We start from the raw sequence: 15620 nt of genomic DNA, 5'->3' as shown, positions 1-15620 counted from the left end.
TTCTCTCTAGAATGGCTGGATCATTTTACAACTCCACCAACAATGCATTAGTGCCTGACCACTGTTTTAGTGGGACACTACTAAGACTGATTGAAGCAAAACAGTTCCTAAAGTGGACTCTAGATGAACTGGAGTACCAGGGACAGACGTTGCAAGAACCCATAAAAAAACCCCCAAGGTTCAATTGGGAACCAAATATTGAAGAGAGTTTGCATGAAGGATCATAGAGTAAGGAAACTGTTGGTTTTGCCTGCTCTGGCTTCTTTTTTTTTAGGTATTGGATGTCCTCCTCTCCCTTTGTTGCATACTGGCAGTACCATGAAATCAAGAGGATAATTCAACTTGTGCAGGAAAGAGAGTTTCTGAGATCCTTATATTTCAGATAGGTGCTTTGACCATTTTCTTCTAATCTCCAATCTGGACCTTGGATCCTGCTTTCCACCTTCTGTTGGTTTTGGAGAAGAACCCATACAATTCCCATTATCATCCCACTGACTTGCCAGAGCAAAACACCCATCACTTTCCCTTTTTGTTTTGCTTCCTTTAATTAGAATGCTAAGCTCCTTGAGATAAGGGACTCATTCATTTTTGTGTGGCAGACTTCATTTTATTGCATTTTATTGTATTTTTTACACATTGAAGATTTGTGGCAACCCTCTATTAAGTGAGTCTATCGTCCCCATTTTCCCTAAGGCGTGTGCTTACACTGTATCTCTGCATTTTGGTAAATCTAACAATGTTTCATTTTTTCATTATTATTATTATATCTGTTACAGTGATCTTTGATGTTACTATTGTAATTGTTTGGGGGCACCATGAGCTGTGTTCATATAGGATAGAGAGCTTAATTGATAAAAATTCTCTGTGTGTGTTCTGATTGCTCTACCCCTAACTTTTTCTGGTCCCTATTCCTGAGACATAATAGTATTGAGATTTGACTAATTGATTCCTGCAATGGCCTTTAAGTGTTCAGGTGAAAGGAAGAGTTAATTGATGTGGCAAACTTCATTATTTTCTTACTTTAGGAAAGTAGTGCAGCCATCCCAACCTTCAGCAATCACCACTCTGATCAGTCACCAACTATCAACTCTTGAGGCAAGATTCTCCATCAGCAAAAAAGATTAGATTTGTTTAAGGTTCAGATGATTACTTTTTTTTATTCAATAATATACTTTAATTAAGATATGTACATTTTTAGACATAATATTTTTAGATATAATTTTTAGACATAACTTTTATATGCACTAGGGAAAATGTTCCTTTGCCTCACTTTATTGCAATATTTATTGTAGTGGTCTGGAACAGAATCCACATCTCAGAGGGATGCTTGTATTGCTTAATACTTAGCACATAGTAAACATTTTACACATATTTTTAATTTACCCACTACTATTGAGGTGACTTAGCTCTAGCAAAGAAATCTAATAAATCAATTATCTAATAATCATAAAGTTATTAAGAATCTACTCTGTGCCAGATGTGCCAAGCACAGGGGAGACAACTACAAACTATGGAACAATACTTTCCATCGAGATAATTAAATTCTAATGAGGAAGCCACAGAGTACACATACAGTGTGTCTCAAAAGTCAGTGAAGTTTTAAGCTATTAAAAATAACTTTGAATAGAAAGGAAGAGAATAAATATAAAGACATACAAAGTAGTTCAATACAAAGTAGTTTGGAAGGAACTACTAGAGTTTGTGATCAGAAAGCCTTCACATAGAGGCAAGCCCCTTGTATTTCAAATAATGACTGCTTGTTTCCCTTTAAAGTACCAGAAATCATCCCTTGTTCCAGTAGCATCTGGAGGTGGGAGTTTGTGTTAAGCCAGTGAATTTCCTAATTTCTTTTTCTACAGCTCAGAAACTAAAGAGAATGAGCAGAGAAATCTGACTTTCTTAGGGACTAGGGAATTACAATTGTAGCAATTGCTGCTACCGTGACTGTTACTGATGTTACCAAGCTTGACCAAAAGCTATTTGATTTCACTAACATAAGAGGTCAAAAGGATGAAAAAGAAAAGAAAAGATGATCTTCCTATCTTTTCTTGGTTGGAAATACAGTGGCCAGGAAGCTGGCTTAATCCCAATACTGATCACCTAAAAGCTTTGAGTTGTTCTGTTTTTCTAATTCATCCCTCCTTAAGCAGTTTGATAGTCCTCAGCAACCAGGACCTTGCCATATTGGTGCAAAACTTGATATGGACGCCCTAATGACTTTAGCCCTATTACAGATCAGAACTCCTGATATCAGGTGATCTATCAGCTTCAGTTTTTCTAGTAGCAGAAACTACAGGAATAAATTACTGGGTCAGGATAATTTTTTTAAATGTGTTTGATATTTTTTGGCATTATTGTTGCTTCCCAATTACCACTTCCCTATACTTTTTAACATACACAGAACTTTCCCTTGTAACAAAATATGTTAAGCAAAACAAACCAAACCATTGACTTTGTTTTACTATATGTGCCCCATTGTAGCCCACCAAAGAAAAGAAAAATATGCTTCATGATTAATCCTCCAACATCTGGCTTGGTTATTGAATTCAGAGTTCTGAAGTCTGCATCTTATTTTCTTTTCCTTTAATTATTTGTGTTTATTCATTGTCTAAATTTTTTTTCTTGGCTTAGTTTATTTCACCCTGTGTTCATTCATTTTAAGTTTCCCCAAATTCTCTATATTTGTATTCTATTATATTCACATTCCACAATTGTTTAGACATTCCCCCATTAATAGGCACTAAGGGTTTCCAGCACCATAAATTTGGAGCCAGAATGGATCTAGTCATCTAGTTCAACCTCCATATTTTTGGAAACCATATTTTAGAAAGGACATTTGGCAAGCTGGAGCACACCAAGAGATGAGTGATTTTTATAGTGAAGGAAATGGGCCTACTATTGAAGTAGAACTGATAGAAGGAACCAAGAATATTTAAATGAGAGCAAATGAGTGACATAATAACCATACTCAAGTATTTGAAGGAGAGAGATTGAACTTGTCATTCTTTATCCCTTAGGATAGAATGGAAAGTACAGGATGGAGGTCGTAGAGATACATATTTTGACTTAATGTAAGGAAAGATTTGAACAATTAGAATTATCCAAAAGTGAATAGCCTACTCCAGATAGTCTTCAAGCAGAGACTAAATGACCACTTGTTTTCAGGATACCTATGTAGGTATAATTTGAACTAGATGGACTCTGAGGTATCATATTACCTCAGTACCTTATGATCAAGGGGAAAGAGCTTTGAGTTGAACATAGAGTCATAGGACCTGAGGTGAGTTTTAATGCAAGAGTTAGCTCCTGCAGTTATAATCTGTTACCTTGGACAAATCATTTAATCTCTTTGGAGTTCAGTTTCCTTTTCTCTAAAATCCTTGTTTTGGTTTTGACTAAATGACTTCTAACATTCCTTCCAGTTCTAGATATATACTTTTCTGATCTAACTTTAAGAATCTTTGATGAAAAACAACTGGATTTCATTGCATTGCAATTGAAAGAAGATCCATTTGTTTGTTTGTTTGCTTTTGTTGTTGAGAAACAAGGTATAGTAAAAGAATAGTGAAACAGACATCAGAAGACCTGAATTTTGAGTCCAATCACCATCACTTACTAGCTGTAACATACAAAACATTTAACCTCTATGTTCCTCATTTCCTTATCTTAAAAATGAAAATAATGATATTCATTTCCTCTCCTTCACTGGTGCTCAAACACCAGTGAAGGAGAGGAAATGAATATCTGCTCATAAACAGATAGGGATTTCCTTGGAATGGGAAATTTCCTCTACCTGTACAAGTCAACAATTTATAAACCTGGAGAGTGTCTTAAAGCACTGAGAGATTAAATAATTTACCACACAGTCAGTATGGTGGAAATTGAACCTTAGGCTTCCTGATTTTGAGGCCAGCTGTCTAATCTACTATATCCCACAGCCTCAGGTCATAAAATGACAGATAAATATAATTTATTATCATAGAATGGCTTCATGTAAATTTAGCACTGGACTTTGAGCCAAAAGACCTGCATTTAAAAATGAACATCAATGAAACACAAATTTTGTGAACTTCTATTTTCTCAACTGCAATATGAAAATGATGATATGTGTATTGTCCACTTCTCAGAAACGGGTATATGAGATATTCAGGGAATACTGAGGACTTATCAAATCCTTTTCAGGGTTGCTTATCTACCTTTGGTGTCTACTTCTGATCCAGTTTTCATCTGTGATTCCAAGAAGTTGTAGTATGTGCAGTAGCCAACTCAGGTAGAGCCATCTCAACAGATGAGCTTTATCAGGTTGATGATAACCAACGGGCCTCAAAACCACCAGTGAGTTAGGGGAATGTCTACTTCAAGTATGGAAATACTACCCCAGTAGAATTAGCAGATTGAGAACAATTTATTCAACAATGATGAAGGTGGATCAAGCAAATGCTTGGAGAGCTAAGAGCTTGGACAGAGATTGAAAATGACAAAATCATCCACTGCATCCTGAGCCATAGCCACTTATCTTAACTTTTGTCTTGCTATTGGACTTCCATGACTCTGGAAAAGAGTGAGGCTAATGATTTTGAGTAACTCTGCCTCACTTAAATCTAAATCAAGTCAAGACATCACTCTATAATGTCATTAATGTTTTTTGAAAACAAAAAAGAAAAAGTCCAGGATTGTTTCTAGGAAAATATTTTGTAAACTGCAAATAATAGGGATTTATTATTTTCACTCTTGTTCATCTCCCTCTCATTTGCAAATGCAGTAACTTAATATTGGAGCTGTCCATTTATTAAAAGAAATTCTTTATATATATATGTATATATATACATATATATATATATATATATATATATATACACACACAATTTTTTTAAAAGTTTCTTCATTAGACAAATTTAAAATGTGAACCTGACTTGTCCATCAGAGGCTTGTCAACAGGCAGTCAATGTTGGAAATGATGTTATATCCAGAAACTATTTAAAGAAGATGAGTGGGTGGATTTGAAAGAAGTCAACCTTTCTTCTTCTGAAAAGGACACCCTCAGCTGTAAATGGGAGTATGGGAGGTGGTACAGGAAAGAGCAGCAGAGAAAGAAGGAATAATTTTTACCATTTAAAAGTAGCATCCCTTTATATTAAAGTCTCACTGTTCAAGGTTAAAAATTAAATATGTTGCTTCTCTCAAAACAGGTTTCTCTGGAAGAAGAGGTTATAGGAACTCTCCACTAGGCTAAGAAAAAAGAAGCACAGTAAAGTGTAGAACAGGAAATTGGCTTGAATCTAGTCACTGAGTGGGTAAGGCAATAAAAACTCTTATGTAATGTAAGAACAGAGAAAAGTGTGATTCAAGGTTAAGCTATTCTATGCCGTCATTTTTGTTTGAAGTTTTGTCTAAGACTGAAGTCCATGATAAATAAACAATGTACAGTAGTTGTGAGGAAGACTATCATTTGTCCTTTTCCTGTCTAAGTTTGTTCCCCTATTAAATGGATGAAATAGTTCTATTATTGAGACAGCTCGATGATTTGTTCAGTGGATAGAATGTGGACCTGGAGTCAAGAAAGTGAGGAGAAAGAGAAATAAAGGAGGGCAGATGTCTGAAAACTACCCCAAGATAATCCCAAATTCACTATATTGGATTAAATGTAATAGCACTTTTCTTCTAAAAAGTTCAGCACAGCTATTTATAGCATCTAATTTATCCTCAGCTCACACAATGAACACTCAGCTGCTGATGACAGACTGACAAATTTACTTATGAGGGAGGTAAAGACTGCATTGCTGCTCATATTTTGCAGATAAAGAAAGTCAGGAATAATGAGGTTATATGATTTGTCTTTGATCTTTCAATTAGTGGCACAAAACTTCACATATGTTCAAGTTAGTGGGTTTTTTTTTTTAAGTTCATTCAAAGAAAATGTTACAATATCTTTGTGTCTAGAATGTAGACCCTCTTTGGAAAGCTTCATTGTCCATTACTTTTAAAAAATCACTTACAGCTTTGGGTCAAATTTTCCATCTGTTAAATAATAGCAATAACATTTTCAATTATTTCTAAACTGGTGGAAGTACTAAAGGTTTTCTAAGGTCTCTTCCACTTTTATCATTTTGAGATGTCAAATAGCATATATGTCCACATGTGAATATTCTTCAAAAGACCATAAATTTATAAGTGGAAGAGAACTTGGAGGACATCTTTGCTGACCCCTTTCATTTTATAGTTAACCTCATTAAGGTTAACTGATTTGTCCAATACCATTGGAGAAGTAAGTAGTAAATGTCAGTGGCAGAAATCCAGCCAGGTCCCCTGACTCTAAATGCATCATTCCTTAAAGTGCTTAGTGCTATATTCACATGATAAGAGTGGTAACAATTGATGTTTCTATAATGTTTTATGGTTTGTTGTGTACTTTATATGGATTAATCATATATACATATTTCAGTACTTCAAAGATCAACCAACAAACATTTATTAAATACTTATATTCCATACTTATAATTGCTGGGGTTAAAAAATAAAAAGCAAAACAAGTTCTTGCTCTTGGAGAATTCGTGATTTACATCATGTTTTCAAGTTTGCAAAGTGCTACATGTATACATATACATACATACACACACATATATGTATAATTTCATTTGGTCTGTCACAGCAACCCTAGAAGATAGGGGCTATCCCCATTTTGTTGCTGTTTTTCACTTATTTTCAACCATGTCCATCTCTTTGTGACACCATTTTGAGTTTTCTTGACAAAGATATTGCAGTAGTTTGATATTTCCTTCCCCAGATCATTTTACAAATGAAGAAACTGAGGCAAACAGGATTAAGTGATTTGCCCAAGGCTACACAGCTAGTAAGGTGAGGCTGGATTTGAACTTATCTTCCTCATTTCAAGTTCATTGCCCTAACCACTAAGTCACCACACTGCTATAAAAAAAAAATTGTGATTTGATTCAAAAGTACCACCTTCAAAGAGACAGTCTTTCCAAAGATGTAGCCCCTTGAGTTGCCTTTGATCTCTGAAAAGTTCAGCCAACTTCTTTAAGACCAGAGTTCTGAATTAAATTTTCTTCAGTCTCTCCAAATTCATGACTTTGTAGAAAATTTCTTGATAATGATCTTTTTCGAAATTAGTAAGGCACTTAGTTGTCTTGGGCAGCAGCATGTTTGCAGGAACTAAATGAATTACCTGCTTCATAGAAACTTTCATTCCTTTGACATAGCTATCTATGCTGTGATGAAATTTTACAATGGAATTTTAGTGGACATTATACATACACACACATATACATACATACATATTGAAATATATATAATATAAATAAAACATGCAAATTAATACACAGATAAACATATTCAATACACATATGAGCACATACTCACATGCACAGTTCAACGCATATGTGTCCATATGCATGGCTACTAACATATATGCAAAAGCATATACATATATACATACCTATATGCAGATTTCTTATTCATATGCAAAAAAAGTAAAAGGACTGGACTGATTGCCTAGAACCTTTTTTAAAAGTTATGTCGGCATGAATGCTCTAGTCATAGTGGATAGATGACCAGATGTAGAATTGGAAAGACCTGGATTCAAGTGCTAATACTGACACATCAGCAGTCACATGACCACTCAGTGCCCCAAACAATTCCCTAAAATTCTGATGAGCCGGTAATTTGCACCATTAGTAGGAGTTACACACAGGAAGCTTCCTAAACAGATGAAAACAATTCAGTGAGAAGGAACTACTCCTCCTCAAAATAGACAATCTTGGTTAAAGCTGAAGTATAAAAAATTACAAAATGACTATCTTAAAAGAGAAATAGAACTAGAATGTCCCAAAAGGCTGAATGTAGCTTAAATTTTAATTGCATGGAGACTTTTGGGATGTGAGTGTAATATATATATGCAGGTAAATACTATATATTTCTCTTATTGTACCAAATTATCTATTAAAACATATACATTTAGTATACAAATATAAATCATGCAATATAGAAAATATATAATATATTAAAACATATAAATGGATGCATATATATATATATATATATACACACATAGGGATTTTGGAAGTAACTTATATATATGTGTGTGTGTGTGTGTGTGTGTGTGTGTATATATATATATATATATATATATATATATATGCATGTATCTTGCTTTGAATAACTATATCATAGGAAGTAGAGTATTCATTCAACTAACATTTAATGAAAATATGTGCAGCAGAGTAGGACCAAATTCCCTAGACTATCATTCAAGGCCTTTTATGGGTTTGTATATTCAATCTTAATTTCAACTACTCTTACAGTACCCTATGCTCACTTTAGTTTAATCCAATCCAAATTGATCTAATTCAATATCATAAACACATTAAATGCTTACTATAAGCAAGGATTTCTCTTAAATCCTACTGGACCACTGAATGTATTTAGGATTTTTCCTTTGCCTAGATCTTTTTGTACCTTGTATCATAATCATTGCTAGCTTTTATATAGCAATATAAATTTATTATTTCAAACAGTTTTAATATTCTTTAGTAGTAATCCCTTTGGTTTTTATTAAATTGCCTACTAAAGAATTACAAAACTCCTAAAATCCAGGATAAAAACCTCCAGAAAAAATACACAGATGGACAAATGCCACATGGATAAGAAAGTACAGAGGGACTATGATTGGCACCAATTCAAGGGTAGGCAGCCAGTGAAATCACTCAGTCAGGAGTGGGGAGTATTCCCAACTGACCCAGGAAGCTTTCACAACATCTATAGTTCTGACTGTTGACTGCATCTCAACAAAAGAGTTCCTTTTCAGTCATCTTTTTAAAAAGCAAAAACTTAAAACAGCCATTAGAAACCAAACTGATATTCACATTTCATAAATCTTTTAAGAAAATGCCAGAAAAACACATTCTGTCTCATTAACATGATCAAGAGGAATATTAAGCAATATTCAAAGGGAATACATTTAATTTAATGTTAAAAAGTAATTTCCCTATTTACATGAAATCAGTTAAGGTCCTAAATCAAAATCCATAATCTAATTTATTTTGAAAATAGCAGGGATGAAAAAGCAACTGAATGGAATTTCATTAAAGTAAAGCCAAGAGGGAGTAATTGTCATAAAATGATCACACCCTGCTCTATATTATGTCCTGATTTATAGCATCCCAGGGATTAAAATCATTTCTGCCTTGAAACCATTTTGTTCAATTACCACTGTGGCTTGCACAAACATTGAGATTCTTTTCTGATTTTGAGGCAAAGGCATTCTTTTCTTGTGTGACCTGAAGAATCAAGCCAGATTTCAGGTAATAGCACTATCCCATATGGGAAAACATGTCACCCTAAATGAGATAGTGCTGGGAATGGAAAACATGATCTGGATAATTCAGGATAAGAAAACTGCCTTAGGCCTGGAATGACTGGATAATGGAGGGAAAAGTGAAGGCTTTTTCACTGGGAGGAATAGCGGAAGGATTTGAATGTTCCAATAGCGTCATCAGTTCAGCACCTCTATTCTGAAATGGAAATAACTCTACATGTAGTGTTACTATAGTATTCAAGAATGGTTTGGAACCACATGATGATAAGATTTAAGGTTGGAAGGGCCCATAAAGGTTATAAAGTGCTTTGCCAATTTTTATTGCTTCATCTAGAATTGCAATTGCATCCTTAGAGAAAACAGGTATAGAAACTCTTGATGTCAGAATTGTCTATAACTTTGCAAACATCAAGTGTATATACTTATCTAGTAGTAGTAGTAGTAGTAGTAGTAGTAGTAGTAGTAGCAACAACAGCAGTAGTAGAAGTAGTGGAGGAAAGAGCCTTGAATTTGGATCTTGAGTATCCAAATCCTTCCCTGCCTTTTACTACCTATGTGACTGAGAAAATAATTTAATTTCTCTAAGCTTCTATAAAAAGAAGGGTTTAGGCTATATTCAAATGATTTCTAAGGTCTTTTCTAGTTCAAAAATCCCATAAACCCAGTATTCTTTCCTTTGCTTTGTGTTTTTCATTTATTTAGGATACATGATTTATCTATAGAATACACTTCTTTTCTCTTCTCAATCCTTTTTAACAGCTGAGCCCTACTCATTGGAAAGGCATGAAGTTCAGGCCTTAACCTAGCAATCAACCTCTGTTACAACAGCTTTCCTCCCTTCCCTATACCCACCCATCCTCCTTCTTCAACCATTCAATTTAGTTAGGCTGGCTGAACAGGTTTACAAACCATATTAAAATACATACATACGCATATACATAGACACACACATGAAAACATTTGCTAAAGGCTGCTAAAATCAAATATAAACCTTATAGTTATGACTGGCTGCAACCTTAATGATTTAGTCTCCTGAATGTCTGGCATGATAACAATTTTAAATAATAATAACAATGATAATGATAATGTTGTGAAACAATGCATGTATATCCCATACAGGGAACTAGTAATGTCTTTTACTGATACTACCAGCACTATCTCTTCCACTTTGCACAAATATTAGCATTCAGTGAAGTAGTTTTCAAATTTCTATCTCTTTATCCACTTCTAGACTCTGTAAGATGTATTGAGGGAAGGCATATTATAAATAGGATTTAGGCCCTAGACGATTAGGGAGTAGACAAATCCTACTAACTACCTATGTGACTTTCATTTCTCTCCTTTAGGCCTCAGTGCCTTATCTGTAAAGTAAAGAGCCTGGCCTAGATGTTCCCTAAGGTCCTTTCCTGAGCTAAGCTAGAATTCCTGTCCATTTTGCCTCTTCAGACAAGAATACCAGCTTTAGCTCAGGAAAGTATAATCATTTTTTACATATTTCCATATAATCATGTTGGGGGAGAAAAATCAGGACAAAAGGGGAAAACTACAAGAAAAAAAAACAAAAGAGAAAAAAAGTGGTGAAAATAAGAACCAAATTCAGTCTCCATAGTTCTCTTTCTGGATTCAGATGGCATTTTCCATCTCAAGTTTATTGGAACTGCCTTGGATAACTGTATTGCTGAGGAGAGCTAACTATATCGTAGTTGATCATCATACATTGTTGCTATTGCTGTGTATAGCATTTTCCTGGTTCTGCTCACTTCACTCAGCATCAGTTCATGTAAGTCTTTTCAGGCTTTTCTGAAATCAGCCTAGTCATCATTTCTTATGAGCTATAATATTCTATCACTTTCATATACCATCATTTATTCAGCCATTCCCCACATGGTGGGCATTCACTAATTTTCCAATTCTTTGCCATCACAAAAAGAACTGCTACAAACATTTTTGTACATGTGGGCTTCTCCCCCCCGCCCCTTTTATGATCTCTGGGATACAGACCCCGTAAAGACAATGCTGGATGAAAAGGTTTGCACAGTTTTATAGAAATTTGGGTATAGTTCCAAATTGCTCTTCAAAATATTTGGATCAGTTCATAATTTTACTAACAATGCCTTAGTGTCCCAGTTCAGAAACATTTCTTTATCTGTAGTTGTGGTACTATCTTCTACCTCTCCTTAGAATGGAGGTGAAAGAAGGCTAAAATCTCCCACTGCACTCAGGGCCATCTCCAATTGTCTTGATCTATATTTGGCCACTGAACCCAGATGATCCAGAGGATGTCAGGGCATCACCTCCCTGATGTCACGATCATCTTCTAGAAGGAAGGACAAACAACAGCCTTTGTGAGTAAAAGCTGAGGACCACTGAGGACCAGACAATAAGCTAACTTCTTCACTTCCTTCCTCCCTCCTTTCTTTCTTCCTTTATTTCCCCCTCTCTGCTTGTCTTCCTTCCTCCTTCTCTCCCTCTCTTCCTTCCTTCCTTTTCTTTCTTTTTAGAACCTTTCTTTTTTTCTTTCTCTCCTTTTTTGACTAGATAAAAAAGGCTGTTCTTTGCCTCATTTCTTTGTTACCTAGGCTCAAAGACTGAATGGACTTTGCCTAGGTCAAACCTATTGCTTAAACTTTTGCTTAAAAATGCCAAGGCGGAACTGCATTCAGGATCATATCTAGTCATCCTGTTTTGTATCTGGCTATTGGACCCAGATGACTTTGGAGGAGAATATGAAGCTAGTGACCTTGAAAGTTCTCTCTCACTCAAATCCAATTCACTTTCATATCATAGTATCACTTTCCTATGTCAGTCATCTTCAAGAAGGAAGGACAAACAAGAAGAAGAATGGAAGTATAAGAATGGCATGTTTGATTTAATCAACTCCACACCCATCAGAAGTGAATGGGATACTTCTTAACCAATCAATATCAATTATAGATTTTGGATTGTATGAAAAGTTTTTGAATGTTTGATGTTTGATGACTTGAAATGACTCCAGAAAAGGGGTCTCTTCTAATTGTCTGGGAGTGGTCATTATGCCCTGCTGGGTCCTGTATAACAGCAACTTGAATGAGATGATTCCAGAAATTGGAGCAGGTTTGGTTGAAGTAAGTAGATATTGGGATGGCTAAGGATACTATAGCTCTTACATGGATTATATAAGTAACTTCACTGAGGACAGGGACAGTTCTTTGTTTTGTCTTTATATTTTCATTGCTTAGCACAATTTCTTGTATATAGTAGATACTTAAAAAAAAATGTTTGTTGCTTGAATTGGAGAAGTATTCTACACATGAATGAAAAAGCATTGATTAAATCCTTTCTATGTCCCAAACATTGTTCTAAGAAATGGGGAAATGAGTACAGAAGCAAAGGTAGTCAGTCCCTGCCTTCAAGGAACTTCTATTCTAATGGGAGGGACACAACACAAGTAGGGATATGTGACCAGAGGTTTTGACCTACAAAGTTATAGGAATGATTAGTGGTGCTATAAGGGAATAAACTAGGTCATGCCTTCCAATAACAATGGTTTAATAAATTATCATGATTCTGGAAGTTGAGAGTGGGGAGTAATATGAAGCATGACTGGAGTTAGCCCAAAATATTGGGTCAGGTGAGACTACTACCAGTAAAGACAGTGGGCTTCAGAGAAGGAGCTTCAGAGATGGACAAGATTAATACATACAGGGCATGGTTTTTGGTCCAGCAGGAAACTTAATGAAGAGCCTAGGGATTAAGGAACAAAGTAAAGCATTGTCTAAGTCTTTTTTAAAAACATTGTCTCCAGCAATTCACCCCTTTACCCCCACGCCCACTCCACCTTCGTCTCTGTCTCTGTTTGTCTATCTGTCTCTCATAGAACTCTTTTGCAATGAGAAGTTTTTTGAAAGAAATTTCTTGTTCCTCATTCCACATTTTGGATCCATTGCATGTCCACTTTCTTAGTTGTTTTCTTGACTTCCAATTGTTCAAAATATTTTATATCTTCATGTCTATGCCTGATCCTTTATTCCCCACTATACATCACAATCCTAGATGGATTAGTTTTCATAAGCAACATCCTCCTCCACCCCTTTTCAAATCTATCTTTTCTTCCTCTATCTAGTCCCTCCACCCATATAAAAAATTTCTTTCTATCTTAGTTTTTTTTCTTTAGGGATTTTCTTCTGTAGTTTTCAAGGAAACAATATTTGGTTCCCATATTTAATGAGAATTAAATAAGGGACAAAGGTGAGAATAAATTGTTTTCCCAAATAATTTTATTTTAATAATATCATGGGATCATAGATTGAGGACTGAAGGAATCTTAAAGGTCATTTAGCCTAACCAAATCTATCATTTTAAAGGTGAGGACAGAGAGCCCCAGAGAACTGAAGTGATTTCCTGAAAGAGCTGGGATTTCTCCCTAAGTCAGATTCTGAGTGAAAATACTATGACTCTTCTCTTTCTTGCATGTTATGAAGTGGCCTAAGTAACAAATTAGTAGAGTCAGGATTTTAATCCCGGTCCTCCCACTCTAAAGGCAGGGCTCTTTCCATTCCATCTTGCTGACACAGTAATCCCCAATAGGATATTAATGACCTGAGTTTGAGATAACTAAATTTGGGACAGTGTAGAGAAGAAAATACTGAACTAAATTTGAGGTCAGGGGACTGTATATTTAAATTGGCTTACTACTTGTTTAACTGTAGCATATCATTGGCCCTCTCAGAGCCTTTATTTCCTTTTCTCTAAAATGGGGAATGATAATACTTGTACAATCTGACCCAAAAAGTTTCTGTGGGGAAAGCATTTGCAAATCTTTAAAATATGTTACTGATTTTGTCTTTTCAAGGATGCTACTTAAAAAAAAACAAAAACAAAAACAAAAACTTTGAAGTCAAAGGTATCTTAGAGATGAACTAGTCCAACTTTCTACCTAAATGCTGAATTGCTGATGTGATAATGGATTTTCTACCTCTCCTTGAATAACTCCAGTGGCAGAGGATTCACCACATCACAAAGCAGCTCTTGCCACTTTCAGACAGCTTTCATTGTTAGGGAGTTCTTCATTATAAGGAGCTGAAATTTTCTGGGGATTCCAAACACACTCCAATCCATCAAGAACTGTAATTTCATTGCTGTGGGAATATCTTCTATTGACAAGCAATTGGGTTAGGAGAGAAGGAAGCCATCCCTCAAATAGCATCCTTGTTGCAGGGACTAATTATGGTCCATCCTTGTGAGTGCCTTGAAACTAAATCTTAGTCCCTCCCTGTAATAATAGCTAGCATTTATATAGTACCTTAAGGTTTGCAAAGCATTTTACAAATCCATAACTAATTTTATCCTCACAATCCTGGAAGGTAGGCACTATTTTTATCTCCATTTTACAAATAAGGAAACTGATGCAGGCAGAAGTTAAATGACTTGCCTAGGATCACAAATAAAATAAATGTCTAATGTCATTCCTATCAGTCTTTTCTTATAAGACAGTATAATAGAAAAAAGAAACCCTATTATGGGAGGCAGCAGACTGAAAGCACTTCCTCTTTTTGCTTTTCCCTTTCCTTATCTATAAAATAAGTAGGGTGGACTAAATGGTTATCTAGGGTTGGTCTCTTCCAGCCCTAAAATTCTATGAAGACTTTTCTTCCATAATTGGTACCATTCCTCCCAAGTACAAAGTGTCCTCATGCCCTCTCTTCCCTATTCCTATCACAATCTATTGTTTGGATCAGAAATTTATATACATTAAAATTTAAATAACTGATAAATTTCAATGAAGGGATTTTCTCTCTCCAAAATAAAGTACAAAGCCTTAAGGCAAAATATCTCAGGGTAGAAGTAGAACATCAACCAGTTGCAGAAGGAAGATTAATGGCAAATTACTATAAGAGAAAGAAAGAATACTGGTCTTAACCTTAAAAGGTCTGGATTTGAATCCTTCTTAGCCATGTGACTAAGTCATTGCTCTAAGTTACCTTATTTGTGAATTGTGGATAATAATACTTGTTCTGTATACCTCATGGAGTTGTTGAGTAGATGGAATGAGATAAAAAGTGTTTTGTAGACACAAAATGTCATATTTATAAGCTTATTAATATGTCTTAATATAAGATGGTATAAGTGTATTTAGCTAATCTCTAAATAAACTATTCTTTGTAGAAAGCAACATATTATAGGGGGGAGAACATGAAACTTCAAGACAAGATTTATCTTCAAGTTCATTTTCTGCCACTTATGTGCAGTATAATGGTGAACAAATCATTTCTCCCTAAATTTCAGTTTTCTTATCTATAAAATGGGC

The sequence above is a fragment of the Sarcophilus harrisii genome, chromosome 6 (genome assembly GCF_902635505.1).
Source record: "Sarcophilus harrisii chromosome 6, mSarHar1.11, whole genome shotgun sequence".
In the NCBI taxonomy this organism is placed as follows: Eukaryota; Metazoa; Chordata; class Mammalia; order Dasyuromorphia; family Dasyuridae; genus Sarcophilus; species Sarcophilus harrisii.
Note: the sequence above shows the minus strand (reverse complement) of the source record.